Consider the following 16,296-nt stretch of genomic DNA (forward strand, 5'->3'; position numbering starts at 1 on the left):
CGATTTTTTCCCCTGTGACTACTCACTCCCCCCCTATGCAATAAGAAGAGATGGAAAGAAGGGCACACAGGTTTCAGGAATACAATCAATAATGCAGTTCAATTCCAGTTTCCCCTGCAAGCTTAGAGAGAACAGGTATGATTTTAAAACACAGGTCAAAAATGCTTTTGAATGTGACGGCAATGCATGGGAAAATATGCTAAAATGATTTTAATTCACTAAAGGATATTCAGCACTAGTGAGAATTACTTTGGATTGATTCAGGTCAACACTAGCAATGATTCATGAATGATTATCAGATTGAAAATGGAATTCAGCAGTGGAAAGCAAGAAACATCTATTTTGACAGAAAATGAAAATGAGCCAAAATGCAATTAGCGGCAATTTTTCCACGTGCGTGAATCGTGATTATGGAAAAACTATAAGGAATTGGAATATCGTTTTGAGTTTGTTGGAAAGCTTAGAATCTTAGCTTTAAAATGGCATTTAAATTCCGGTTCTAGGACGTATGTGCGGTTCAAAAGTTACACAGGTTTTTGTGAAGGTAGATTTTTCAGAAAAAGAATCAAGATTTCAAATATGACAGATCACGCTTTAAAGATTTACCAACAAGGATAGGTTTAAACTAAGGAGCTATGAAGAAGCAAGACACTCAACGGGCAGCCACCAGAACCACTGCGCCACAGCTCTGATCTCGGTCCGTCAAAAAAACCTGTCCCTCTTCAGAAAATATCAGCACAAAGATGATTATTGCTACAATTACCAAGAATTATGTGGAGGAGAGAAGAATTTAGGGTAGACACAAGATTCTATAATGCAGTTCTGGACAGGTTGAAATGGATTGAATAAGATTACTGTAAACTTAGAGATGACTATGGACAGTTCTAGACTAAATACTCGCTCCTAGGCGTTGGAATGGAATGGGCCCCGTCAAGATCTGGTCAAGGGTTTGCCTGGGTTCTCTCGCCACCGGACAGGTCTCAGGCACTCTGGGTTCTGCACAGCGGTCTGGGTGGCCTCTTGGACTGTATCTGACGGGTTCTGGATACAGCGCTGCTTTCTGGGGCTGGACCTTGGTTCTAGCACAGGGTTCTTGGCTAGAATAGAACAGCTCAGCCCAACTGTTGAAGATGAGAGCCCCTTGGGAGTTTAGGGGTTAGAATCAGGTTGCTAGATTCTGAAGGCCTGCTGAAAAGAGTTCAGTTTTGGGTTAGGCCTCTGCTTGAAGGTTCTAGAGTTTGGTTCTAGAGTTTGGTTCTATATGGAGTCTGGAGTCTAAGTTCTGGAGTCTGGAGCCCTCAGGGTGCTTCGCCAAGAAATTGGATGATGAGTGGAAAGAGGGTCTCCTATATGGGTCTCAGCAGTCCCTATTTATGTGTTTCCAAAGTGGGTGGGGAAGCTGACTCTCTATGCCCAACCCGCTAAGGATCCTGATAGGTCAGAGAATTTCCTGTCCCCCGATTTGAGACAGGAGCAGTGTGTCATATGTGTCAGAGTGATGCTGTGTTTTATGGCTCAACTGAAATCCCTCCCCTTTGCTTTTACATAGAAAATCTATTTTTCCTAAAAAACATATTTCCATGATGCACCACTTGTTCATAACACATATACACATCACAGATTAATTAAGGCACGTCCCTGTTCAAGTCCCATGTTCCTACGAGCTTGGTTTCAGAAATGACCACTTATTCACGCTTTTGGTGGGTTTCCCAACATTGGTTCTGCACCAATTTTACACAGGCATACACACTCCATCTGAGCATATCTCTGTAATTTCCTATGTTCATATCAAAAACACTGCTGCTGTAAAATTAATAAATTCCGGGGTTTGGTCTCAGAACCTCACACGGCATCCAGCTTAGTCTTAAATCGTGAGGGGATTTTTCATTTTAAGAACCTCAAGTTTCCCATTTTTGTCAGCTTGGTACAATTTGTTATAAGCATTTTTATAAAACATACATTTGCTTTCAACTAAATTCACACAATGGTTTGTCTCCGCCTCCTAGAGCTGGCTGCCTCAGAGGGTCACATGTCTTGCTTCCTGCTAGCAGTTTGAGATCAGTCACACCCGAAATTAGCATTCCCTATTCAGATGAAAGACTCTATTGTCCCTTTTTCCTGCCAGCAGAGAAAATCCCCTCCCCATCTGATTAACATGTCCATGCGACATCCTCCCTTTTGGTGGGAAGGCCCAAGGTGTGAAGGGTTCTCAGGGGAAGCAAGCCTTTTGGAGTTTTAACTGCATCAGGTTACTTTCTGATCAATTGCAACATAGTTCCTTGTAAAATAAAATACATTTATACATTTAAAATAAGCAACATATCTTTAAATACAGTCTTTTTCAACATTAAATCAATAAACTCTATATGGCATTTTGATGGAATTCTCTTCTTTTGGCATAGTTTGGGTTCAATTGTTCAATTTTACACAAATGGTTTTAAAACGCCGGCTTTCTGGTAGAGGTGAGCAACGGTATTACACCCATTGTTGACAGATTTCTTCCAGCAAGCAATCCACAAAATATACTTGGTTCAGATGTAGATACACTTCTGTGGACCTTATATTCATGTAGAGTCTTGCGGGAGAATGATGTTGACCACCTAACAAGCAGGTGGGATATTTTTGGGTGGTTTGTGAGCCATGATTTCTACAAATTTGACACCAAATAAAAAAAGATTTTTGAAACTAGCTCTATTTTTCCTTTTCAATCAGTATTACTATTTCCAAGTGGCTTCAGCCTATTTGTGGGTAGCCCAATGGTGGGTTTTGGCCAGTGATCTCCTGTGCTCACTACTGACATAGGCACAAAGTAGATGGTGGCCTGTTTTTCAGGTTTTCACTGCGCACTTTCTGGTGATTTCTGGCATGCAGCATGCTTTCCGGTGGCCATTATGATGTTGCTGCTGCTAGCAATGCACAGTGATGTTTCAAGGCTTGGATGAGTTGGTTGATACATCCCACAAGCCCCCCTCTTGTGATGGCGTTGAACTTCCATCAATGGAACTTCGCAAGACTGGGATGTCAGCCTCATCTCTCCGGATTCCACCAATGGCAAAGTTCAGCATCTTTTCCTCCATCAGGGGTGGATCGCTTGGTTCTTCTCGCCAGTCCTGATGGGAGTATTGAGCGATACCCCGAGCCCCTTGGATCTTTGCTCCCGGTCCCCGGGTCGTCCTCCTTGGTCAGTCTCCATGGTTTATCTATCTCTCTTTCTCCTAGGATGACAAAGAAAAAACATATTTCTAGATATTTCCCCACCACTATTAATGTAGTGGGGCAGACATATACATTTTATAAATCAGGAGACATTTTTATTATTGTATTTTACATACTATATGTGGAATATTTTAGGGTTGATATTTTATGGATCTGGAGTGGCCCCCTCTGTGGTTCCAGAAGACTCCTCCAGTTGCTGCAGAGTGTGCCTAGGATGGCAACACTTCAGCTGATTAATATGGACCCACTTGTCTTCCCCTTCTGCCAAACTGCCTTTGGGGATGGGGATCTTGTAGGCAACTGGTGAGATCTTGTCTACAATTTCAAAAGGTCCCTTCCAAGTAAGCAGAAATTTCCGCTGTTTGGCCTAGTTCCTTTGGAAATTGTATAGATAAACCTGGTCTCCTACATTGTATTCTTTCCTAGTAGTCTTTAAGTCATAGTGGGTCTTCATGCTGTCGGCTGATCTTTCTAGATTTCGCTGAGCATAGGCGAAAGCATGTTGAAGGTGTTTTCTTAAGTTTTCAACATACTCATGAGTTGTGGAGGCATTGATCAATGTCTGCTCTTGGGTCCTGTAAAGCGGATGCTGGGCAAGCACCATCCTGCGTCCAATCATCAGCTCAAACGGTGACATTTAGTTGCGGATGAAGGGGTAGATCTGATGGCCATTAGGACAAGAGGTAATCGAATATCCCAACTTGGCCCAGAATCTACCACAAACCTTTTTAATATGCTCACAATGGTTTTGTTGTAACATTCAACTGCACCACTAGAGGCTAGCCGGTAAGCAATGTGTAGCTTCCTTTTAACCCCAAGTATCTCCCACATCTTTGTCATTACTTCGCTGGTGAAATGGCTACCTCTGTCTGACTCAATCCTTTGGGGTAGTCCAAAACGCGAAAAGATGTGGTTGATCATCAGGGCACTTTCTTTTTCTGCCTTGCAGTTTGGGGCCGGGAGACATTCCATCCATTTAGTAATAAGCATGTCACGGTCAACATGTACTTATTCCCCCTAGAAGAGTGAATCACGGGCCCGATAAAGTCGACTTGCAAATCTGACCATGGCAGTGTCATCCCCCTCTTTTGGAGAGGCGTACGGTGTGTGAGGGATGTTGGCTGAAATTGTCCACACAAAAGACACCCCTTCAAGTATTGGTCGAGGTCCTGCCCCATGTGTGGCCAGTATGCAACCTCTCTTAAGATTTTCAAGTGTTGTATGAAACCCCCTATGACCGGCTGTGGCAGCATCATGGGTGTGACTTAACATCAGGCTTCAGAATGAGGTAGGAACCACCCACTGCTCATGGTCAGCTAGGGATTTCCTTACCAACAAACCGTCTTAGATTCTGAACATTTTTGGACATTTCATCAACACTCTGAGGTCCTCTTTCCCTATGTAAGCGATATCCGTCAGGGGAAAGTTCTCAGGGCCCTCAATGTGTTGATAAAACTTACCAATTATTGGATCCCCTTTTTGAGCCTTAATCAAATCAGCATCTTGGGTCTCCTTACTCCATTGTGCAGTTGAGAGATCATTGTGAGCATTTGTCTGGGACCTAGTGATAGGATTGACCTGGTTTTCCCCCAACAGGGACACAATCTCTATTACTTTCCCTTGGACTGCTCCGGTTTTGGCCAGCTGACCAGCTAAGTCATTTCCAGTTTTGTCTGGTCCCTCTACTTTGGAATGACCCTTGATCTTTTTCCAGTATATGGTCTTCCCATTCAAGGTGACCAGATCATCAATATTTTGGATTAACTTTCCATGTTTCAAGGGTTTGTTATTAGCACATAGCATGCCTCTGGTTTTCCAGTTAACCAGGTGCTCCACAAACCCGTTCCGTACATAATCCGAATCTGTGATTATGACCAGTTCGTGGAGTTGATGTTGGACAGCAGTGAGGATGGCTTGATGCACAGCCATCAACTCTGCCACTTGACTACTTCGGGGACCAATCTTGTACCCAGCGGAGGGTTCTGGGGACTCATTCGCCCATGCAGTCGTTGAATTTTTCCTCCACAGAGGATAAAGTCTTACTCGCATAGGGGATTACTCTATTGACCTTGTCATGCTTTTGATATAATACTGCAGTCAAGCATGTATTAGAGAACCCTGTCTCCAGTAAGAACTCCTTTTTTCTGACAGGGTAAGCTAGGCAAGGCGCTTGTGAGAGGCTTCTTTTGAGTTGTCTTACTGCCTCAGATTGTTCTGTTCCCCATTTCCACTTGACCCCCCCCTTCAAAAGATGAATCAGAGGTCTGGTGATATCTGCGTAGCCTTCAATGAACTTTCTGCTGTAATTAGTCAGTCCAAGGAGGCTCCTTAGTACCCGCAGAGTTGTGGGGTCTTTCAGTTTCTGGAGAGCTTCCACTTTCTTTTCCTGGGGACAGAGACCCTGAGGAGTAATCTCATGCCCCAAGAAATTAAAACGGGTTCTACACCACTATGCCTTCTGAAAGGAAAGTTTTGCTCCGGTGGCCCTCAACTGTGTCAGAACAAAACAGATCTCCGCTATGTGTTCCTCCACTGTTGGGCTTTTGATGAGGACATCATCTACAATAGAGAGGTTACTCCTCTCACCCAGGCCGGGCATGGCCTTATGTAGGAAAATGTTGAACTCATTACCGGAGTTGAGGTATCCGAAGGGAGTCCGGGTCCATGTGTACTGCTGGCCCCCAAAGGTAAAAGCCAGCTTGTATTGGTCCTCCCTACTGACAGGCACAGTCCAGTATCCATTGGTCAAGTCTATTGCAGTGAATACCTGTGACCCCTGGATCTGGGCCAGCCCTTGGTCAATGTAGGGAAGAGGCCATCGGGAAGTATGGACCTGTTTGTTGCGCTCCCTAAGGTCGGCGCAGAGTCTCCACTGGCCGTTTGGCTTCAATATCCCCAGCACCGGTTTATTGAAGGTGCTGTGGACTGGACGGATTATCCCACGGGACTCAAGGTTCTTAATGATTTCAGTAAGGGACTCCATTGATGCGAGAGGCAAGCGATATTGCTTCAGAAACACTGGAGTCATACCAGGATCCGTGGGAATTGTTGTGTGGATGTCGGTGCGACCGCAGTCATAATAGTCCACCACAAAGTGATCTTGAAAATCCAAGAAAACTTGTTTCAACTTTTGCTTCTGCTCCAGAGTCACACAGGCATCAGCTAGGTTGACTCTCTCTTCAACCATCTGCCTGAAGCCTGGAAAGACTTCTGGTTTCTCTATATCAGCGGCCTCCTCCAGCTGGGTGGAGAAGTCCCTGGTCATAGTGCTGATTTTGACTGGCGGATTCAGGTGGGAAAGGCAGCCCTCTTGGATCTAGAAAATCACCTCATCCCTCCTGAAGTCACAAGTCAAATCTTCCTTACCATAAGGGCAGGAAGTGTACACCAGGACGTTCACCCCATGCCGGGTAAAGATCCTGTCTGGTGTTGTATTGTCATCACTGTCACTGTCTAAACAGTCCTTGGGGATTGGTCCTAACAGTTCATTTCCTAGATCAATGGAAAAATGTCAGTCATCAACCGCCATTCCAATAATGGTGCCTGCGGCTAGAGTGATACTCTTTAAGTCGCTGTTATCCACCTCTATTGGAATGGTGTCATGTTCTATATTGACTAGTGGTGTTGGGCTTACCCCCAACCCTTGCTGTTGGAGAGAAGCCTTTAGATGAATATAGGCATCAGGGTTTTTCAATTTCTGTCCTCTTTTAACTTTCACTTCCAGGGAGAATTGTCGGGTCCTTTCTGGGATGGTGACTTCCTCTCCAATCTGAATTTCAACTGCATAAGGTAGCAATTGAGCTGACCTAAATGCTTTCTCTGGATCATCAAATCCCATGGGATTATCCGCTAATCGGGACCAAGCTTTGACGTTTATTAGGTCCAAACTAATGGCAAAGCGATTGAGAATATCACAGCCTACATAAAAGGCGGCAGTGACGTCTCGCACGACCCAACAATTATGGACTATGCTCTTGTTGCCAATGGAGATTTTGAGCATACACCTGCTTGGCAGGAGATGTTTGGAATTGGGTGTTTCCAGATCCATTTCCCATTTGTCTATCAGTTTGAATGTGGGAATGGCTGGCTCTTTTGGGAGTTGGCGGAACATGGCTTCGCTGATGAAGCTCTTACCGTTGTTCACACACACTCAGGCGAGAACAGAATCCTTCTCTTCATTTAACTGAACAGGGATGAACAACTGCTCTCCAATTTGCTGAACATCAGCCAGGCTCTGAGCTGATTTCACATCTTTCTGGACTATTGGAGAGGGAATGTCTGATTGTGGATTGGTAAAGAATTTCAGAGTATTTCCTTCCAGTGTGGAATACCACCTTAAACTGGAAGGAAGGTTGATTTTCAGAAATAGAGAGGACCCCCATCACCAGTCTGTTGTCCTACTGCTATTACTGTCACGTTTGGAATTTGGTTGTTCTGGAATTGAAATTCTACTTGGTCAGATTTCTGTTCAACCATGTGGCATGTGCCGTTTAAACTAACATGGATGACACTCTGTTTTAATCTTATTGGTCTGCTTGTCCGGGTACAGAGTACCTTGTTTACGCAGTCTATTAGGGGTGACAACCTTCTCAGGAGGTCATTCCCTAGTAAACAAGGGGTGCGCTCTGGAGTCACTACTATGACCAGTGTTTCACCTTGTGTCGCCCAATTTTAATGTCCAAATCCGCAGTCCCCTCGATGGGAATTTCCTTCACGTCAAAGTTCTGAAGTTGTCCAGGAAGAGAGGTGAGAGGAATTTGGTAATTCTCCCCCCTTCCTCAATTTAGTTCATCAAAGGCCTTCTTGGACAGAAGGGTAGCTTGGGATCCAATGTCCACCAGTGCCACAATTGTACCCTGCCCCTGTACTTGAACCGGGGCATAGTATCTTCCCTCCTTCTCCTCAAGAAGGCATAGATAATGCACATTTTTGGACAACTGGTGGGCTAATTTTCTAGTTATGGACATTGAGAGAGAAGAGATTTGGGCAGAATTCTGTGGAGAGACATGGGAATCTGCAAGAAAAGGGTGGCAACTCGAGATAGTAGAAGTTTTGAGTTCCCCTGGTTCCGGTTCTGGGCCGCCCCCCCCCTTTTTGGAGGCAGTCACCAGAATGGGTTTGAACAAGGGTATTTTGGTATTGTTGGTTCTGGGATGGGATGATGGGCGGTGCTAGCTCAGACCCCACATCTACGTAATCTGAATTTTAATCCCTTGCGACCCATTTTTCTTTGGGAGGAATTCCCCCATCTCTGAAGGAGAAGATCCTTTTCCCAGGATCCTCTGAGGATCCCTCTCCTTCAAATTGAAAGATCTGTACCTCCTCCACAAAATGGGTCTGTTTGGATCCTTTGTTTCTCGTACCCCCCTCTGCTCCTTGGGTGGCAGGCTTTCAGGGGCAGGAGATTTCGTTTCCGGTTCCTGGGTTTCTAGGGACTGTTTACAATTGGGGAAGGAAGCTTCCTCCAAGGATTTACACTCCCCTTCCCCATGTGCCTCCTCCCTGGGAACCGGTCAGTTGTCGGGGTGCTGCCCCCGTCATTGTTCTGAAGCACCAGGTCCAGAGTTTCGGGTATTCTGCGCCGGCATGCCCATCTGAGGGTTCTGCTGAGCCCTCAGCATGCGACCCAGATCCTGTGCCATATTTTAGACCGGGCGCTCAAGTTGTGAAAACCACTCAGGCTGATACGGGGTTCTGTTTTCTCCCCTGGGCTGATCCCGGGAAGGGTAGCTATCCCTACTCTGGTTGTACCCTGGGTTGTAAAGATTTGGGTACCCCTCCACCCTTGGCCTCCCCTCTCCCAGATTAGGCTGTCTGGGCTCAGGATGGTGGGGAAAGAAGGATGGATGATTTTGGGGTTGGAAGTTCTGTGGGGACCTGGGAAAATGTTCTGCCCAGGATTTGGGGAATTTCTGCCCTCCTGGGGGAAGCTAGGAGGGAAGTTCCCTGAGTTAGGTGCTTGGTTGGATTCCCCCCCTTGGGCTGGAGGAGTCCACACATAACCCAGGGCGGGTCGGTTTGCCTTGTAGCAGGGACTTACATAATCAGGGGAGTGAGGGATCCCATTTGTGGGACTACCTCCTTGACTCCCTGTCTGTGACTGGCCCAAGGGCCTTCTGGGCTTGGAATTATTCTGTGCATGCAGATTTTTCGGCCCCCCATCTCCAAATCTAAAATGTGGACAACCTTTACCTCTGCCACCTTAGCAGTGGCAGGGGTCCTGGTTGTTTGGGGCTTTTCTGAGCATTATTTTTATTTTCTATGGGCTTCTGCACCTCACAGATTTGGGTGGCCTGTTCAATGACCCAGTCTAGTGACCTTTTCTCATGAAAATCTCTCACTAGCTGGGTCATGATGTATTTGGGTAAGGCAGGCATGGAAAAAAGTATTTACAAATTCTTTACTGTCCGTGCGCACCCTTTTGGTAGTCTGCGCAAAGGCACGCGTCAACTCCAGCACAAATTCTTGTGGGGCTTGATCCTCCCCACATTGCAAATTGTAGGCTGCCTTGCAAGCCTCTTGGGGATTTCTATGAACAGAAAAGTGCTTTAAGATGGCCGCCCTATACGTGGACCATCTTGAATGGTTTTGGTCCTCCAGCCCCGCAAAGAAACTGGAGTATTCTGGGGAGAATGTCCATTTTGCGTACTGAATGCAGCTACTGCTGTCTTTCAAATGGAAAGTCTCCATCATTTGCTCAAAGAGCTCTAAGTGTTCCCACACAGAGTACTTGGCGTTCTTGTGATAAGGCGTGATGACACTCCATATTGCCTTAATCTGTTTTAAGGGGTCCTTAAGCAAAGCCCTTTTTGCCTTATTGGCCTTCTTGGTTCGGATAACCCGGGTCCATTCATCATCTGACTCAGAGGCACTGCTCCCAGAGGTGCCCGTCTGATCTTCCAGGTTTTCCCGGATTCTGCGAGCCTGGGAATGGCTGGCAGAATGTGGGGACCTAGTCTCCTGTGTCCTGGGGTGCTCAGAGGAGTCCTCTGATTCCTCTTTGCTCCCAGGATTTGATGGGTACCCTCCACTGTCCTAACTGAGCAGAGGTTTTCAGGATGCCCTTAGTGGACCTACTCTCCTGGGGTTCCCACTAAACTTCACAGTACTTGGGTGCCCATACCCAGATGCCCGCCCATTCATGCCTGGGAGGTACTGGTCTATGAGCCCCATATTTCTGACTGGATAGTAATCTGCCATCCCCGTGGCCCTGGGCTCATGTGCGCCAGGGGACATGGGGGTAGCAGAGTCCAGGGACTGGGAGAGATGAAGGCCTCTGGTACTAGGGCTCCTGAGGTTATGCTCAGTTGGTTCCCTTTCCCAGCAAACCTCATCTCTATCAGTACCTGCTCCCTGTTGCCATGCAAGTGCCTGAGGTTTCAGTTTCTCAATCAAGGCCTTACTAGACTCTTTCAGTCTCTCTTGCATGGCTACCTGTTGCTGGATCCTATCATTGTGCTGGCAGAGAGCCTCATTCTCTCTCTGTGCTTCCTGGTTTTTCCTGGAGTACTGGGCCAGTCTTTGCTGCAGGAGGGTTACCTCCTGAGTCCCATCCCTACTGGCCTGCCCCTTTCTTGCCAGAGCATCTTCCACCCTCCTGGTGTGCTCCAACAAGTGTTGATGCTCTTTTTGATGATAACACAGTCCCTGGAGGGCTAGGTGACTTTCCTCCAGCTTCCCTTTTAAGTGGCAGACTTCCCGGCCTAAGGTGTCCCTTTCCTGAGCAAGAGCCTGCCTCTGTGCCACCAGGTCGTCCCTCGTCCTTTGAAGAGCACCAGCTTTCTGGCGCTCTTCCTCAAATTCTGCCTGGGTGTCCAGGTCTTTCAAAATCAATTTATTGCTCTCTGCCTTCACTCTATCTAGGTGGCTTTGCAGGGTGGCTACCTACTCTGCATTCCCTGTTGAAGTCCAGTTTTGCTCCAGCTTTTTCTGGCTCTGCAGTAGGGAGTCCAAACCTTCTTGATACTCATTCTGCAAGGCCAGAATTCTGGTATCCTGGTCTGCCCTTTCCTGTTGCAGGATACCCATATCCTCTTTTATTTTAATTATATACTGCCTACTTTTGTTTTCTGACTTCTGGCTCCTCTGCAGCCTCTGCTCAGAAGAGTCCAGATCAGATTGGGCCTTCTCTAATGCCATCAGTTGCCTACTTGCCAGATCTTGGTCTTCAGCACATTTGTCCTGTATGGCAACCATAGATAAATATAAATATGCTGCTACCCTGGCAATCATTTTGTGCTCATACTTGGCCTTAGGGGCCATATATAGTTCACCCAGGGCCACATGTAAGGGACTCTAATCCCTACAGATATCTAACCCAGTTGCAGTGATCTGTTGTGTGATCACATGCAACCACACATTCTGGTCCTGCTCTGTCCACTCACCTCTCACAAATAGCTTATGTAAAATATGCTCTCTAGCTATCTTGATGTCTACCAATGTCGCCATTCTGGAAATTGATGTCCTTCCTTACTTACAGAAGTTTATTATTTTATTTTGAAAAACAGACCGTTTGCTGAGAGTGTTCCTTTTCGAGGGGTGCTTTTACAGAGTAACACAGCATAGTAGCCCAACAGGATTTATGTATCCTGTCAGTTAGCACACTGTATTAAGATGCACAAGTGGTAAATCTAATCCAGAAGTCTCGGCTACCGAGCCCCCAATCTTTAAGTGACTTCAATCCAGCACTCCAACTAAATCAATGCTTAGTATGGGATGCCCAATGGAAGCCCTTATTTAAATATTTTTATGTCAAAGTTCTTTAAATCTGGATGATGAACTCTTATATAATGCCCCTCTCTTTGAATCCCCCTGACCTCACTGAGCCAAGAAGTAGGCTTGTTTTGCAAATTAAAAGGTTTATTTGAAGAATAAAACAATATATATATATCACACTTTTATGAACAAAATAATACCTGAATAGCACACTTATGAATATGGACGGGAATCAACAATGGCTAATATTACAAAATCAACAATCTCTTTAATCACTTAGGAGTAGGAATAGGAAGGATACTGTAGCAGAGAATACTTTATATGATTGAAGGAAATGCAATGATGGGAAAAAGGCAATACAGAAATAAACTTGATATGGTTTCAATCAAAAGACAAGATAACCATTTTTTCCCCTGTGACGACTCACTCCCCCCCTATGCAATAAGAAGAGATGGAAAGAAGGGCACACAGGTTTCAGGAATACAATCAATAATGCAGTTCAATTCCAGTTCCCCCAGCAAGCTTAGAGAGAACAAGTAAGATTTTAAAACACAGGTCAAAAATGCTTTTGAATGTGATGGAAATGGATGGGAAAATATGCTAAAATGATTTTAATTCACTAAAGGATATTCAGCACTAGTGAGAATTACTTTGGATTGGTTCAGGTCAACACTAGCAATGATACATGAATGGTTATCAGATTGAAAATGGAATTCAGCAGTGGAAAGCAAGAAACAGCTATTTTGACAAAAAATAAAATTGAGCCAAATTGCAATGTGTGGCAATTTCTCCACGTGCGTGAATCACGATGACAGAAGAAGTATAAGGTTTGTTGGAAAGCTTCGGATCTTAGCTTTAAAATGGCATTTAAATTTCGGTTCTAGGACATGCAGTTCAAATGTTAACACAGGTTTTTGTGAAGGTAGATTTTTCCGAAATAGAATCAAGATTTCAAATATGACAGATCACGCTTTAAAGATTTACCAACAAGGATAGGTTTAAACTAAGGAGCTATGAAGAAGCAAGACATTCAACGGGCAGCCACCAGAACCGCAGCGCCACCGCTCTGATCTCTGTCCGTCAAAACACCTGTCCCGCTTCAGAAAATATCAGCGCAAAGATGATTATTGCTGCAATTACCAAGAATTATGTGGAGGAGAGAAGAATCTATGGTAGACACAAGATTCTATAATGCAGTTCTGGACAGGTTGAAATGGATTGAATAAGATTACTTTAAACTAAGAGATGACTAAGGACAGTTCTAGACTAAATACTCACTCCTAGGCTTTGGAATGGAATGGGCCCCGTCAAGATCTGGTCAAGGGTTTGGCTGGTTTCTCTCGCCACTGAACAGGTCTCAGGCACTCTGGGTTCTGCTCTCAGCACTGCACGGTGGTCTGGGTGGCCTCTTGGACTGGATCTGATGGGTTCTGGATACAGCACTGCTTTCTGGGGCTGTACCTTGGTTCTAGCACAGGGTTATTGGCTAGAATAGAACAGCTCAGCCTGGCCGTTGAAGGTGAGAGGCCCTTGGGAGTTTAGGGGTTAGAATCAGGTTGCTAGATTCTGAAGGCCTGCCGCAAAGAGTTCAGTTTTGGGTTAGGCCTCTGCTTCAGGGATCTAGAGTTTGGTTCTAGAGTTTGGTTCTATCTGGAGTCTGGAGTCTAAGTTCTGGAGTCTGGAGTCCTGCACAGTGCTTTGCCAAGAAATCGGATGATGAGTGGAAAGAGGGTTTCCTATCTGGGTCCCAGCAGTCCCTTTTTATGTGTTTCCAAAGTGGATGGGGAGGCTGACTCTGTATGCCCAACCCTCTAAGGATCCTGATAGGTCAGAGAAATTCCTGTCCCCTGATTTGAGACAGGAGCATTGTGTCATATGTGTCAGAGTGATGCTGTGTTTTATGGCTCAACTGAAATCCCACCCCTTTGCTTTTACATAGAAAATCTATTTTCCCCAAAAACATTTTTCCATGATGCACCACTTGTTCATAATACATATACACATCACAGATTAATCAAGGCACGTCCCTGTTCAAGTCCCATGTTCCTATGGGCTTGGGTTCAGAAATGACCACTTATTCACGCTTTTGGTGGGTTTCCCAATATTGGTTCTGCACCAAATTTTACACAGGCATACACACTCCATCTGAGCATATCTCTGTAATTTCTTATGTTCATAGCAAAAACACTGCAGCCGCAATATTAATTCTGGGTTTTGGTCTCAGAACATCATACAGTGTCCAGCTTAGTCTTAAATCGTGAGGGAATTGTTCATTTTAAGAACCTCAAAGTTTCCCATTCATGTCAGCTTGGTACAATTTGTTATAAGCATTTTTATAGAACATACATTTGCTTTCAATTCAATTCACACAATGGTTTGTCTCTGCCTCCTAGAGCTGGCTGACTCAGAGGGTCACATGTCTTGCTTCCTGCTAGCAGTTTGAGGTCAGTGATACCCGAAATTAGCATTCCCTATTCAGTTGAAAGACTCTTGTCCCTTTCTCCTGCCAGCAGAGAAAATCCCCTCCCCATCTGATTAACATGTCCATGAGACATCCTCCCTTTTGGTGGGAAGGCCCAAAGTGTGAAAGGTTCTCAGGGGAAGCAAGCCTTTTGGAGTTTTAACTGCATCAGGTTACTTTCTGATCAATTGCAACATAGTTCCCTGTAAAAAAAAATACATTTATACATTTAAAATAAGCAACATATCTTTAAATACAGTCTTTTTCAACATTAAATCAATGTGTGGCACTCTATATGGCATTTTAATGGTATTTTCTTCTTTTGGCATAGTTTGGGTTCAATTGTTCAATATTACACAAATGGTTTTAAAACGCCGGCTTTCTGGTAGAGGTGAGCAACGGTATTACACCCATTCTTCCAGCAAGCAATCCTCAAAATATACTTTGTTCAGATGTAGATACACTTCTGTGGACCTTATATTCATGTAGATTCTTGCGGGAGAATGATGTTGACCACCTAACAAGGAGGTGGGATATTTTTGGGTGGTTTGTGAGCCATGATTTCTACAAATTTGACACCAATTAAAAACGGATTTTTGAAACTAGCTCTATTTTTCTTTTTCAATCAGTATTGCTATTTCCAAATGGCTTCAGTCTATTTGTGGGTAGCCCAATGGTGGGTTTTGGCCAGTGATCTCCTGTGCTCACTACTGACATAGGCACAAAGTAGATGGTGGCCTATTTTTCAGGTTTTCACTGCGCACTTCCTGGTGATTTCTGGCGTGCTGCAAGCTTTCCTGCGGCCATTATGATGTTGCGGCTGCCAGCAATGCACAGTGATGTTGCAGGGCTTGGATGAGTGGGTTGATACATCCCACAAGGAGCACCATACAAACATCACAAAAAAGGGTGCAGCAGAGCCTCTGCAACCCCCAAAGATGGTGTCTTTGAATCTGCAACTGCTCTTGTCTTGGCGTTGAAGGACTGCATTCAATTGGTACTAAACAGGTTGGCTGTATTGAAGCTACTTACCAAAATGCCTACGTTATCTCATTTGGGTTCAGCAGACATTAAGCAGGTGGAGTTCTTAAACAATTTGAGATTGGTCAAGGTCATCCTCGACTTTGGTTCTCATTCTGACCTGGACCAGGTTCTAGCAGCCTCGGCCCAATTGGAATCTAGGGGCTTTTCTATTGCAGTCTACTCGGGAAATCAGCAAATGACTTCTCTACCTGCTCTTGCAGACAGATGTGACACAAACTCCTCTTCACAGGCTGTAAAGGTGGCACCGCGTCCTCCCATCTTAGCAATAACATGCTCAAGGGATGTGTCTGGTGGTAGACACACTACTAGACATTTAATGGGCAACGTGGAATCCCAGGAAGGCAGAGACTGGAATTGGGTCACAGCTTGTTTGAATGCGCGCAGTCATTAGCAACCCAAATTGAGCCGGGCTTTAGCTCATAAATGAATTAATTGCCTTTCATGGAACTCATGTGTGTCCAGGAGTGCTGGCTCCTGGCTCCACAGAGTATGGACGGATATATCATTGTGTGTTGAATCTGGAAAACAAAGGGGACAAAGGGCAGGGGCGTAGGAGACACATACAATCAGGGGACACCTTGGGGAATTTGCTACAGCCACAAACCACAGAGTAAAATCTGCCAATTTTTCCTTTTTGAGCTAGATATTCCCTCCTTTAATGCCCCCGTCAAGGAGTGCACTTTTTCCAGTGAAGCAACTATTGGAAGCAATTTCTGGGGGGAACTGTCACCTCTTTGGAGTAATGGGGCTGTGGGAAAGTGGGGGTGGAGCCAAGGGGTGTGGCTGCCGGCCAGATTACGCAACACAGTATCTGTTCATCGAATCCAATCCTAGCGATTTGCATAAAAGCAAAGAGCATT

General features: G+C 45.2%; 1 protein-coding gene across 2 annotated transcripts in view; it reads left to right on the top strand.

The window, feature by feature from the left end:
• Window positions 1-16,296, top strand: part of PKHD1 (PKHD1 ciliary IPT domain containing fibrocystin/polyductin) — a 4,356,595-nt gene that overhangs the window by 1,728,154 nt on the left and 2,612,145 nt on the right. The window lies entirely within an intron of this gene.

Source organism: Ambystoma mexicanum, chromosome 4p (genome assembly GCF_040938575.1).
Source record: "Ambystoma mexicanum isolate Mex_15411 chromosome 4p, UKY_AmexF1_1, whole genome shotgun sequence".
Lineage (NCBI taxonomy): Eukaryota > Metazoa > Chordata > Amphibia > Caudata > Ambystomatidae > Ambystoma > Ambystoma mexicanum.